The sequence below is a fragment of the Mus caroli genome, chromosome X (assembly GCF_900094665.2).
Source record: "Mus caroli chromosome X, CAROLI_EIJ_v1.1, whole genome shotgun sequence".
Classification (NCBI taxonomy): Eukaryota; Metazoa; Chordata; class Mammalia; order Rodentia; family Muridae; genus Mus; species Mus caroli.
Window position 1 is genome coordinate 3051979 of NC_034589.1, and position 15407 is coordinate 3067385.

Sequence of the window (15407 nt, forward strand, 5' to 3'; positions counted from 1 at the left end):
AGATTATACTGTGTCTTTTTGTTTTCCTTTACAAACAAATCACAAAGGCAGGCAGGAATTCTGGACAAGGGAATTCTGTACCTCTCCCCCAAGTTGGGTTTCTAAGTGTCTGGCGACTGTTGGGCCAGGAGGAGAGACAGTGATCAGGTCTGTGGTGGTAGCCCCAGGCCTTCTAGGAGTGGAGGCCTAAGTTTGGTGACTAGTAGAGACCTCCTCCATCTTTGCCCTTTGTCTGTGCCCACAGGTGATCAGTGGTCCCTGCCCAACCTAAACACAGTCTGCAGTCTCTGTCGCCCTGTCCTCTGTAAGCAGATGGACTGAGGAAGTTTTGTGTCCTGGGCAAGGCAGCCTCAGAGCCTGGCTCTCACATAGTATTTTTGCTTGAGGTCTGTCATTTGTGTGTTTTAAACTGAACACCTAGACTGAATACGCAGGTTATCTGGGATTTTCATGGTGCTCCCTGCCCCTAGCTTCTTGGAGGTTTTGTTAGGGTTTCCGTTGCTGTGAACAGATACCATGACTAAGGCAACTCTTATAAAGGACAACATTTAATTGGTGCTGGCTTACAGGTTTAGAGGTTCAGTTCATTATCATCAAGGCAGGAACATGGCAGCATCCAGGCAGGCATGGTGCAGGAGGAGCTGAGAGTTCTACATCTTTATCTGAAGGCAACCAGGAAAAGACTGTCTTCCAGGCAGCTAGGAGAAGGGTCTCAAAGCCCAGTCTCACAGCAATACACTTCCTCCAACAAGGCCACACTTATTCTAACAAGGTCACACCCCCTAACAGTACCACTCCTTGGGCCAAGCATTTTCAAACCACCACAGACTGTGTAAAGAGCCTCTTGCAGGAGGTGACAGTGATGTCTAACAGGACCCTGGGTCTGGTTACTGTTGTCTGACCCAGGAGTACAGAAGCAGCTGAGATGAGCATCCCCTGCCAAGTGCAGTTATGCAAGGAGTTTGGTTCTTCCTCTGCTCTTGAAGACTCAGCAATGCCCTTATGGTGAGAAAGGAAAAAGGAAGGAAAAAGTCCACATGCAAACACACATGAATACATCCAAGGCTGTAAAGTGAATGCCTGTCTGCATTTGGGTTTGGATGCACAAACCAACATACTTGTCAAACAAAAGAGAACTCTACATAGTGATGTTGGATGATGATGATGATGACGATGACGATGGTGTGTGTGTGTGTGTGTGTGTGTGTGTGTGTGTGTGTGTTGTATGTGGCCTGGAGCCCTGTGTTCCTGTGAAGATACTTTGAATGGTCCATTCTGCTCACATTAGCCACACATCTGGAGCACATACGGCCTTCTCAAGGTAATTTATTTTATGCATTTACTGTTTACTGAATAAATGTCTGACTGTATTTGGGTGCATTCCACAGCCTTGTGGATGGCAGCACCTGTGTTTGCCAGCCACACTGCTCTCCAGGGAGAGGCTCCTTAGTCAGCTAACCACTGTGATTTGCACATCGCTCTGTGGAGACTCAGAGACCTGTGTTCTGTTCCAAGTACAGGGAAACATCCGGAACCCGTCTGTCACTTTCCGACAGAAGCTCTATTGAATCTCGAGTGACAAACTTGGACTGGTTGTGACCCAGATATGCACCTGCTTAGGGTCATCCTGGGTCTCTGGCAGATACCTTGGAGCCAAAAATCTGTACCTCCTCCATCATGGTCTAGAGGGTTGGTGTGTGGCAGAGGCACCTGAGCTGCAACCCTCAGGTACCTTCCCCACTACCTTGTTAAAACCCCAGACACCTCACTGAAGTGTCTCATGGGAGAGTAAGTTTTCCCTCAAAATGAATCCCTCTTTATTTATCTGATGATGAACAGGGACCAATCTCAAGTCTCTTTCCCCTGGCAGAGTGGGGAGCTGGCCTGAGAGTGACTATCTTTACTGAAGCACTCTCCATGATTACTAAGCCACAGGCTGGCTTTAGGCCATTCTGACACTCAGAGAGAGCACAGGAAATAGTGAATTAGGGCCTGGGAGACTTGGCTGAGTTGGGTTTCCAGGTAAATGGGAGGAGAGGGTAGGCATAGGTCTTGGTGCTCTGGTCAGATTTGCAGCTGCTAACACACTTCTGTGTGGGGTACAGTACTGCCCATCAGTTACTGTGAATATGTGTATGTATTTTAAGCAATAAGACTCGGCTGTTCAGACTCCCCTGGACAGTCCAGTTGATGCATATCCTGTGCTGTGGTTGTTCTGAAGACAACGTGGCTCTAACCACTGTGAGAAGCCCTAATTAAATCAGTCTCAAAGCCCCCCACCCCAATAGTACTGCCCCAACTCCTCTCCTCTCTGGGTCTACCCTTTCTGTCTCTCATTAGAAAAGAATGGGTTTCTAAGAGATAACCACCAAACATGCCAAAAGAAAATTGAATAAGACAAAGCATTTAGTTTCACAGAGGCTGTTAAAGTATGCACAAGACTTCTGTATGCCCAAGTCAATCCAAGTCCCAACATAGAGAAGATAGTTGGGCATGAAATCCCACTGGTAGCTCAGGAACAATAGGCAGCCAGGCGATGGGGAGTCCATTTTCTTTGAGAGTGTATCCTCTGGGAAGTCAAACTCACTCGAGTGGAAGGCCACACATCCAAGAATATTTGGGCAGAACAAACTGGTTTTGATGAACTTTTTTTAAAAAGACACAAATGTGGGTGGCGGTGGTGGTGGTGCCTGTCTCTAATCCCAGCACTTTTGAGGCAGAAGCACGAGGATCTCTGTGAGTTCTACGCCAGCCTGGTCTTCCGATCGAGTTAAAGGACAACCAGGGCTACACAGAGAAATTCTGTCTCAAACAAACAAAACAAACAAACAAACAAACAAACAAACAAACAAAATCAGGACCCAAAGTTGGATGATTTGAAAGGGGGACGTGTCTGGGATTAGTTGGGGGAAGGGATGAATAACATAAAAAAGATTATATAAATTTTTTAAAGAAATAATAAAAATCTACGAACTCAGCACAATGACCCTAACATTGATGCAAGACACATGATTCAGACAGAAAAGCCAACGTATTTTGACATTTAGGAAATTAACAATTAAATATTAATATCTAATGCCAGACACAAAGTCACATTTAGGTGAGGATGAAAAGACACATACAATTAAAGTAACAGTAAGACTGAGAGAAAGCAGTGAAATTTAAAGAAACAGAGCTATGCATTGCTCTGAGGCTAGTACACTAAAGACTGTCACATTGCAAAGGCTGTAACGGCCAGCTATCAGGGATAGCAACAAGAGAACTAGCAACATAGTTGGTGGAATCAAGGCTCTGATTGTAAAGTTCATACTGAAATGCAAAAGCACGTAGCATAGCCAAAACAACGTGTGAGGCGGTAACACTAGGATGAGACACAGCCTGACTTCATGTTATTCTCATGCTTTACGGCACGGGCACTAGGTGGTTGCAGTAAAGATCAAGCAGAGGCCACAGAGGGTAGTGCATACCTGTGATGCACAGCAGTGAAGAGGCAGATGCAAGAGAATGAGTACCAGCTTGAGAGCAGCCTGATCAGGGCAGGGAGTTGCACGCTCCCCAAGGCTACATACAAACCAAATACCAAGAGACACGTGTGTTCCTAAATGGAATCCCAGTTACTCAGGAAGTAAAGGCAGGAGGATTGCTGGGTATCAAAGTTTTAAGACTCTGTCAGTAACACAATGTTCTTCCCCTTTAAAGAAAAAAAAAAAAGCAAATAGAGAAAAAAAAAACAAAAAAAAAAACAAGGTAACCCAGACGTAAACTTTCACACTGGCCAACAGAAAAAAAAACTTAAATATAAGAATGTATCATTTTTTAAAAATTCCATATGTGCACATAATGTATTTTAATATTTACCCCCCCACACTCTTCTCCCCATCTTCTCCCAGATTGGTCCCTGACTTTTACACTTCCAGCCAACACTGCTTCCTCTCTTTTTTTGTTTTGTAACAACTCATTGAATCCAAATTTTCCTGCCCATATAGTTATGGGTACATTGTCATCATCTGGAGAATGGGGTCACACCCTAAAAGAAAACTGGCCCTCCTTCTCCTCCAAACTTCATCAAGTGACTTCATTTGTCAGTTATGGATACAGACTCACCGACCATCTCCCCTCCACACCAGAATATTGACTGGCTTGGGCTTGTTCGGGTCTTTCATAGGTAAATATAGTTGCTATGAATTCATGAGAACAGTGGCCCTGCCATGTGAGAAAATACCCCTTTGCTCCAGTCCTCCCTGTTATTTGGCCCTTACAAATCTTTTGTCTTTCCTAATGTTCCCTTAGTCTTGGGGTGAGGCAGTTGGATGTGATGTCCTATTAGTGGCTCCTCTCCCCACACATACAGACATAGTTCTGACAAGTTGTGACTTACTGCATGGATTGCTTTTCACTACACAAAGAAGCAAGCATCTCCGATGGAGTCTGAGAGTTACACTAATCCATGGATGGAAATTTCCAGCATAATTTGATACTATGTTCATTTAGTAAAATAGCACTATTATCTTTATCCTGAGGCCTGGGAGCTGTCTGACCTTGCATTCTTGATTTAGCATACCAGACAAGTGGTCCTTCCAGTGGAACAGGCTTTCATTTCAGTCAGGAATCTATTGGTTATCCCTATAGCGTGCATACCCCTATATACCTTTGGGTATATCTTGCCATGATGGGTATTTTGGTATCTGCAGGGCTTACAGCTGACAAAACTGTTGATGACTCCTCACTCTCCCAGAACTGTGCATAGTACATTTTGTACTTTAAAAGCCAGCCAGTACAGAGGATGCTTTCTGGTAAATACCAGTTTGAGTTTTCCATGACCTGAGAATAAAACGTTTGCCATTTCTAGCGAAAGTGTTTTACCACTAAGATCTGCGAGCAATCAAAAGCAACAATTTGAAGAGGCAATGTACTGAAGTAAATGGTTCTGTGCCAAATTGATATCAGCAGGCAACTGCAGACTTGAATCCCTGCCTCTTTCTCGTCATATAAAAAAAATAAAAATAAACCAGATTCAATCGGAGTCCAACATGGAAAATGTAAGAGTGTAGACCGCCTAGAAATAGGCACACTAAGTAAATTTCTTAATTTATGGATATAAAATGTTATTTAAATATAACACCCAAATCATGAGGCAGCAAGTTGCTAAGTCTAGGGTAGATCAGTAGATCAATTTTTCGGCTGGCAAAACACCCAGAGTTTGACTCTTGAATATCCAGAAACAAAGCCAAACAATCAAGAAGAGAAAACTTCAAGAGTAGAGCCAAAGATACTCAGGTAACAAATATGTACATGAAAATATGTATCAATGTCAGTAAGTAAATAAATATTTAAACATAATCAACAACTACATGTCCCTTAAACTGGAAAATATTAGAGACAGGTTTGGTTAGTCCCTACTGTTGTAAAGGTTAATTTTGTTCACTGTTTTGGTATACATTCCATCATGTCCGGGAAATTACAGTAACAGGAGCTTGAAGCAGCTAGTCACATTCTCTGCACTCCGGAAGAGAGAAGGATGAACGCTCAGCTTGCTTTCCCATTGTGTGTTCTGTTTAGGACTATTGTGCAAGGAATGGTACCACCCACACTTGCTGTGTCTTATTCTTTCAACTAACCCAATCTAGATAATCCCTCACTGGCTTACCCAGAATTGTGCCTTCTAGGTGTTTCTAGATTATGTCAATTCGGCGATCTAGATTAACTAGTGCAGTTAACTAGCTCAGGGCATACCAAAAAGTCACAGAAACTCAACAAGTGTGGATACTGTTATGCTTTGAATGTGAAATGTCCAAGATGCACATGTGTTGGAATCTAGGTCCCAAATTAGTGATGCTCTTCTGGGAGGTTTTGAAATCTTTTGGACATAGGGCCGAGCTGTTAGATACTAGGGCATAGGTGTGGGGGCTTGAGTGGGCCTTAAGGAGTACATACCAGGTTCTTTTTCTTGTCCAAGCTGTCTGCTTTTTTGGCCCTCTGATATGAGATGAATAAACTAAGCCATAAATTCCCACCATCATAGACACAGTGCTAGTTTTTAGGCTACCTTTACCCACAAAGATAGACTGTATTCTCTTCAACTATGAGCCCAAATAAATCCTTTCTCACTTCAGTTGCTTATGTCATGGATATGGACAAGCACTATAGTAAGAAAATACAGAAAGTTCTTACCCAGGATAGGGTTGCTATGGTAGATCTGACTCTTCTGTTCTTCAGCATTTGGGACTGATTTATGTAAAGAATGCTTATGGGTTTGGTTCAGACCAGGAAAACCTTAAAATCCTATAACAAAGATTAAGGGGATATCCTGGTGAGAACTGCAAAGACCAGACTTCAGAAATAAACTTAAGCTGTACAGGTGATACTTTGCAGCCTTCAGTGGGGAATAAGGACTCTAACATGAAATGAGAAAGAAGAGATTTGAGTATATTCTAGTGAATAGTTTGTCAGTGTCTTGTTTGCTGTAAAAATTTTAATAAGAATTAATTTTGAAATAATGGGCTAATGAGCATGATAGACTAAATGTCAAGAACAAATCTTTTCGGGCCTGCGAGAGAAATGGGTCAGTGGGTAATGTGCTTGCCGGGCTAGCATGACCACCAAGGTGATCATTATGCAGGTACAAGCCAGGCATGACATCACAAGCCTGCAACCCAGAACTGAGGGAAGGGGACAAGCAGATCGTGGGGACTTGGTACTCAGTCATTCTAACCTAAACTGCAACTTCCAGGTTCAGTGACAAAAATATTGCCAAGAAGCAAAATAAGAGGATGTGACAGTATCAGCTTTTGTCCTTCACAAGCACTCTAAAGAGAAAGCTCACAACACGCATGTGAGTACACACACACACAGACAGAGACAGAGAAAGACAGAGACAGAGAGCGAGCAAACACACACATACACTCTTGCATAAATAAATATTTGTAGGAAGATATGAGGAAACTAATTGCTTTATATTTTAATCTAACAATTATTTTAAAAATGAAGAAATTGACCTTTAAAAAGGAACAAAGAAAATGCCGAGAGAAGATTCAGGGAAGGGCTTATTGTGGAGCCCAAGGTTCTGGATGCTCTCCCTGCCAGAAAAACTGTCACTTTGATAAGGGCAACATTGTGAGATCTGTGCTCTGGACAGAAAATCTAGACAAAAAAGAGAGTCATCGCTATAACATGTGACTAAGGTAGCTGAGACTTTCTTATTGCAGTTGCTTAGTTACTTGGGGGTGCATATAAATTCTAATCATATGCGTGCTCTTTGCTAATATTGTTAAAAGGATTTTAGACCTCTTGGGTCTTTACAGAAAAAGCACGTACAAAAGTGCTTTTCAACTTTAATAATTCCTTCATAAGCTATTTAAATGTCATAAGGATATTGCAGATAAATCCCAAGATAGAGCATCTGTGTAAGAAAGAGACTAAAGAATAAGGATTTGAACGGTGAGCTCTAGCATAGATAGTCTATTTAGACTAATGACTGTACAGTAGTGGGCGGAATGATGGAACTTGGACATGAAGAAAAGCCTGGGTAAGCTTAGGAGGATTCTGGAGTAGCCAGAACTATGGAAAGCAAAGATGCCAATTTAGATGGGAGTACTCAAGGACCACACCACCACTCTCAAGTACTTCCCGTTCCTGGAGCCTGGACTAGCACATCCATTCTTACCTCACATGCCTCACGCACTTTCCCCGAGTAGTTTATGACACTGTCTGCTCTAATTTCTTGGTTCTCCTGGGACAGTTGGATCAGGGCCATTAGTCTTTTCTTGAAGAAACAGTTCTTCATTCCTTTGTATCTGATGTAGCTTCTTTTTGAGGGACTCTCCAACAATATAAACCCAGGCAAGCTAAAAAAAATCTAGGATCATGTGTAGAGCACTCAAGTACTTATGCCATCCTTATGGCTTCAGCTTACCCCATGGCCCCCAATCTTTAGGTTTGATAATTGAGGTAATCCATGAATGGGCAGTTCCACATGGAGCCCAGAAACTACAAGCATCGTGTGTCTGACAGACTCTTGCAACACAATTCTCCCTAGTACTGCAACAGAACAGCTGGAGCCTTCCTTACTGAGTTCTTCCTCATGGTTTGCTTACATTGTTTTCCTCCAGCATCCACGACCATCAGCCCTCAGTGAGCTGAACTATCCCACACCAATCACTCATTAAGAAATTTCTTCATAGACTTGTCTATAGGCCAGTCTCTGCAATCTTCTCACCTCCCTCCACTCTTCTCAGATAACTCTAGCTTGTGTCAAGTGGACAAAATAAAAGCAACCCTGACAGATGTGGACTCTTAGTTTGTTTTTCTGTTGAGGCAGGTTGTAGGTGCACTATCAAGCTGACAGACAAACTCTGGACTCAAAAGGTTTCTCGTGTGTCAGGCTGTTAGGTAACTTACATTTCGGTGTTGTTTTACAGACTTGTGCTCCTTATGGAGATTCTCTCTCCCTCCCTCTCTTCCTCTCCCCCCTCTATGTGTCGTCCTGTTCAGAATTAAAGGGATGATCTGATTGCCACAGGTTGAATGGGAGGATTATTGTTTTCAGTATCAAGGAAAGAAGAAAGATAGATCTCCCAATTTCAGTGAATATGGGAAGCTATTTCTGGGCATATTTACACAACATTGGAATGAAGAGGGCTGGGATCTCCAATTCTACACAACCAGGTATCATTTATGCTGATGGAGTGTGAGGCTCCCACTAAACTCAAGTAAATGGAGACTATTTCAAAAGTACTTATGGAGGAATCTCTGGGGCCTCAAAAGATTGCAGCTTTATCCCAGAGGAGATGTAAAAAGATCCCTTCAGGCAGAGGTTATTTGGCACGATCTCTGATTGAGGAAAATTCAGGGAATGTGGTTGAATTATACATATTCTAAAACAATATTTGATTACAGTTTCTCCTCCTACTCCTTCCTGCTCCTCCCCACCTCCTTTTCCCTCTGGATCTACTCTGTTTCTGTCTCTCATTAGAAAAAAAGAACAGTCTTCTAAGAGATAATAATAACAAAATGTAACAAAAGAACCTATAATAAGACAAAACCAAAACCATCACATGAAATTTGAACAAGGCAAACCCACCGAAGGAAAAGAGCCTCATTAGAAGACACAGGAATCAGAGACCCATTGTTTACCCATTCAGGAGTTCAGAAAAACACTAAAGTGAAAGCTATAATATATATGCAGAGGACCCCCTTAGTCCCTTCCTTTATGTCTAACCTCTCTGGGTCTAAGGATTGCAGTTTGGTGATCATTTATTTAACAGATAATACCCAGATAGAAGTGAATACATATCATATTTATCTTTCTGAGTCTTGTTTATCTCACTCAATTCCAAATTGATCAAAGACCTCAACATAAAACCAGGTACACTGAAGCTGATAGAAGAGAAAGTGGGGCATAGCCTTGAACTCACTGTTACAGAAGAAGACTTTCTGAACAGAACACCGTTAGCACAGGCAACAATTAATAATTGATTTTTCCCTAGTTACATCTATTTGCCTGAAAATTTCATGATGCCATTTTTAACAGCTGAGTAATATTCCACTATGTAAATGTACCACATTATTATTATTTTTTTTTATCAATTCTGTTGTTGGGAGACATCTAAGCTGTTTCCAGTTTCTGGCTATTATGAATAGAGCAGCAGTGAACATGGATGAGCAAGAGTCCTTGTGGTAGGATAAAACATCCTTTGCCTATAGGACCAAGGGTTGCATAGCTAGATATTGAGGTAGATTGATTCTTATCTTCTTGAGAAACTGCCACACTGATTTACAAAGTGGTTGTACAAGTTTGCACTCCAACCAGCAATAGATGAGTTTTTCCTTTGCTCCACATCCTTTCTAGCATGAGCTGTCACTTGTGTTTGATCTTAGCCATTCTGACGGGTGTGAGTCTGACTCTCAAGTAGTTTTGATTTGCACTTCCCTTATGGCTAAGGATGTTGTACATTTCTTTAAATGTTTCTCAGCCACCTGAGTTTTCTTTCATTGAGAATTCTATGTTTATATTTCCACCACATTTAAAAAAATTGGATTATTTGAATTTTTTGATATTTATTTTTTGAGTTCTTTATATATTTTGGATATTAGACCTTTATTGGATTTGGAGTTGGCAAAAATCTTTTCCAATTCTGTAGGATGCCATTATGGTTTAAATGACAGTCTCCTTTACCTTAAGAAGCTTTTCAGTTTTGTGAGGTCCCATTTATTAATTGTTGCCTGTGCTAACGGTCTTCTGTTCAGAAAGTCTTCTCCTGTAACAGTGAGTTTGAGGCTATGCCCCACTTTCTCTTCTATCAGCTTCAGTGTACCTGGTTTTATGTTGAGGTCTTTGATCAATTTGGAATTGAGTTTTTTTTCAGGGTGATATGCATTGATTTATTTTCATTCTTTTACATGCAGTCATCCAGTACCACTTATTGAAGATACCTTTTTCCAGTGCATATTTATTTTAAAAATCAGGTGTCCATATGAGTGTGTGGGTTTATGTCTGGGTCTTCAATTTGATTCCATTGATCAACATGTCTGTTTTGTGCTGATTACTACACTCTCTTCATTACTGTAGCTCTGTAGTTCAACTTGAGGTCAGGAATGATGAGACCTCCCACAGTTCCTTTAATGTTCAGGATTGCTTTAGTTATCCAGTGTGTGATATTAATTGTCCTTTCAAGATATATGAAGAATTGTGTTTGAATTTTGATGGGGACTTCCTTGAATGTGTAGATTATTTTTGGTGGGATGGCCATTTTTACTGTGTTAATTCCACTGATCCTGGAGCATAGGAGATCTTTCCATCTTCTGATATCTTCTTTAAAGGCTTGATGTTTTTATCATACAAGTCTTTCACTTACTTGGTTAGAGTTACCCCAAGGTATTTTATATTATTTGATGCCATTTATTTCCCCGATTTCTTTCTCAGTCTGTTTATCCTTTGTATAAAGGAGGGCTACTGATTTCTGTGAGTTAATTTTGTATCCATTCACTTTGCTGGAAATCTTTATCAGCTGTAGGAGTTCCCCAGTGGAAACTATCATGAACTATCTTAGTTTTATCATCAATGGTGATTAGAAATTTTGCTGGGTATACTAGTCTGGGCTGGCATCTGTTGTCTCTTAGAGCCTGTAGCACATCTGTTTAGACCATTTTGCCTTTTAGAGTCTCAATTGAGAAGTCAGGTGTAGTTCTTATAGGTCTGCCTGTTGCTTGGGTTTTTTTCCCTTTGAAACTTCCAATACTATTTATTTGTTCTCTGTGTTTAAGTTTTTGATTATTATGTGCCTATGGGACTTTCTTTACAGATACAATCTATTTGGTGATCTGATCTGTAGGCTTCTTGTATCTCTTTCGTTAGGCTAGGAAAAATGTTTACTAGGATTTTGTTCATTCCCAGATTTCATGGATGTTTTCTGTAAGGAGTTGTAATCATTTTCTTTGACCATTCATCTTTTTTTATCCATTCATTTTATCTTTTTAAATGACTGATATTCTTTCTTCTGTCTCTAGCATGCTGTCTGTAGAACTTTGCTTCTGTAGTTCCTGTTCAACTTCCCAAGATCTTCACTTCCAGAATTCCCCAGGGTTAGGTTTTCCTCTTAGAAAGTTTATTTCCATCTTCAAGTCTTGAACAGTTTTATTCATTTCCCTTGCACTCTTTGTGTTTTCTTGGATTTCTTTTATTAAGGTTCAGTTTTTTTTAAAGATTTATTTGTTATTATATGTAAGTACACTGTAGCTGTCTTCAGACACCAGGAGAGGTTGTCAGATCTCATTACGGATGGTTGTGAGCCACCATGTGGTTGCTGGGAATTGAACTCAGGACCTTCAGAAGAGCAGTCGGTGCTCTTAACCGCTGAGCCATCTCTTCAGCCCCCTTGGATTTCTTGAATCTTTTCCTCTTTAAGGATTCTATCATCTTTATAAGGCTGTTTTGGGGTCTTTTTCTTGAATTTCAGCTATGTTGGAATATTCAGGACCTGCTATGGTAGGATAACTGAGTTCCAGTGGAGACATACTGTCTTGACTATTATTGAATGTGTTTTAATGCTGTCATCTAGACATATGCAATTGGGATAATTATAGGTCTGGGTGATGATGATGTCTGTTTTTTTTTTTTCTCTGTTAGGTGGACATTTACTGAAGCAATACACAGTAGTATTCTTGGAAAATACATGCATATGATATTAAAATGGCACACAAGGCCATACTTGCCTATACCAATATACTACTACTGCATAGATATCTAAATGCTTTGTTTACAACAAAGCATATGGGATCATTCATAAAATGCTGAAGTTGCTTGTTTAGAACAGCGCCACAAAAGTTCCTAAATAGACCAGGATTGTGGGAACACAGTGAAGATTATAGTACTTTTACAACAGCAAGGACGTTGTTATATCGACGAATGTCACAGTGATGCACTATAATGAAGTGGTGACTGATATACAGAAAAGCAAACACATGAGAATTTTATTGACACTGAACAAGAACAAATAGGAGATCACAGCATATGCATCTATGACGGAAGCAGCACACAGTGGCATCTTTGAAAATCACACGGATATTTGACTAAAATATGGCACAATGGCATACTCGTGTATGCCAATGTGCCTCTACTTCAGTGATCCATTTACAACAGAAATCATACAACTTGGCATTTTTTGAATCCAAAAAACAGTGCCTAGGTCTCCAAGTTTCTCAGATGCTAGAAAAAAAACACAGTGAAAATGATTCTAATATTATAATAGCAAGAAGTTTAGCACCAATCCAACAAAACATTTTTGTTCTGTAGCAGAAGTGGTGATTGATATCCTGGAAAGGAGAGCAGATGAGAATATCATTATAACTGTGTGCCTTGGTACTGGTCAATCAAGAAAGGGATAGAAAAGCAGTGTGCATGTGCATCTATAAATGAAGCAGTACACAGAGGGATCCTCGGTGTGTGGGGGGAACCTGCCTATTTGACTAAAATATCACAATGGCATAATATAATATACCAACATACTGCTGTTGCAGCAAAATCTAAGCTTAGTTTATAAGAAAGCTTATGAGTTCATTTGTACAACTTGGACATTTCTTGAATCAGAACAGCAGCACCCGTGTTCCCATGTCTCCCAGAGTTGTTAAGAACACAGTGATTATGTTAGTACATTTTCAACAGCAAGACCTTTGTTATACAGAAATTTTATAACTCCAAGAAATGAACTGTAAGAGAAGCGCTGATTGATTTGCAGAAAAGCAGAGAACATGATAATATTATTGTAGCAAGCACTGGTACATTGACTGAGCAAGGATGAAGCAGGAGAGCACAGCATATCCACCAGGAACTGAAGCCCTACACAAATACATCTTTGAAAAAATGCACACGCATTTGACAACACCGCACAATGATGTAGTTGCATAAACCCATGTACTACTACTGTAGCAGAATCTCTATTTCGTTTACAACCAAGTGAGCTAAGTTGCTTGTACAACTTGAATGTTCCTTGCATCAGAACAGCATCACATACATTTCTAAAGGACCTGGATAAAAAAAAAAGATGTTGATAGTCAGAGTACATTTAGAACCACAAAATGTTCTATGAATGATCCTCAAAGAGGTATATTGTTACAGAGCGCTGATTGATTTTTAAAAATGCAGGACACATGAGATTATTATTTTTACACTACCCAAAGAGACTGATTAAACAAGAATTTAACAGGAGAGCACGGCATGTGCATATATTATTGAGGCAGCAAACAGTGGCTTCTTTGGAAAAACACATGTACATGTGACTAAAACACCTCACAGTAGTGTTTTTGCTAAAATCAATGTTCATATAGAATATATGATTGATTTAAAGGAAGAAGAACACATGAGATTAGTATTGTAGGATCCTGATTGAACATGAATGGGATCCTGTAGGCTTAGATCTTTCAAACCCTATTTTATTTAGGGTTCTTCAACACTTCTACCTCCCTCCCTTCTAGACCACTGACTAAAAGTAGAGTTGTGGACCTGTTTAAAAGTAGTTCTTTGGGGGCAATTATAATCTTCATTGTTAGGATCTCAGCAGCCCAGTTCAATAGCAAACAGCAAACATGAATCAGTAGTGACAGTCCAGTCCAACAGCAAACAGGAAACATGAGTCAGCAGAGACTCAAGCTGGAAGACACTACATTGCTCTGCCAAATCAACTGGAATACCACGAGAACTATTTTTGTGCATTTCTCTCTACAAAATGAAGATCCAGTTTCTATTGAAGACCGGCAAAGTATCTACAAGGCTCAGCAATGCAAGAGCATTGTTAATGAAGCCCCATGAAGTGTTACACAGTGTATCAACGCAAGAACATCCTCTCACTTTCTGTGGGGTTAGATTTTTATTCTTTCTAAACACCACGCACCTTCTCAAGCAACCACTCCAGCAAAACATGATATGCCCTCTCATGTATTTGCTTCAGAAAAACACCCTCTCACGTGTCTGCTTCAGCAAAACATCCCCTCACTTAGATTCCAAAATAACATCACGTGACACAACTGAGTTTCCAAAGAAACCAGAAATTTCCCCTTAAAGAACCATTTACTACAAAAGCGTAGTAGTTTATTCGTACAGCTTAGAAGTTGTTGGCATCAGAGTGGCAGCACATATGTTCCTAAGAGATATGGATTGTTAAAAACACATCAAAAATGGTAGTACTATCAAAAATAGCCAAAAATGTGTGCTACCAATGCACCAATGCAATTCTCTACTGTTCTAGAAGTGATGGTTTATGGATCTTCCTGCTCTTGTGGATCATCAGCCAATACAGTCCATGAGCGGGGGTGAGGGATGGTCCAGAAGCCCTGCGAGTATGTAATATAGCACTCATGGTGCACATACTGTGTGAGGCTTACATCTATACTCAAGAATTCATGATACATGTACTATTGGGGGCTCACTCCTATTACTCAGAAGTCATGGTGTATGTAACCTTGGGGTGCTCGTGATTATAAACTAGCACTCACAGCGTATGTATTGTGAGAGGCTCATGACTCTAACCCAGCACTCATTGTGAATGTACTATACAAGACTCAGAACAATAACCCAGCACTCATGGTGTGTGTACTGTGATGGGCTCATGCCTGTAACTCAGGAATTATGGTGCATGTACTGTTAGAGGTTCATGCCTATAACCCAGGAATCATTTTGAATGTACTGTGTGAAACTCAAGCCTTTAACCCAGCGCTCATGGTGTGTGTACTGTGATGGGTATGGGGTTAGATACCACAGCAGTCATGCTGCATTCAGGGCATGAGGCCGACACTATTTTTTTTTTCATTTTTTATTAGCTATTTTCTTCATTTACATTTTGAATGCTATCCCAAAAGTAACCTATACCCTCCCCCCAACCACCCACTCCCATTTCTTGGCCCTAGCTTTCCTCTGT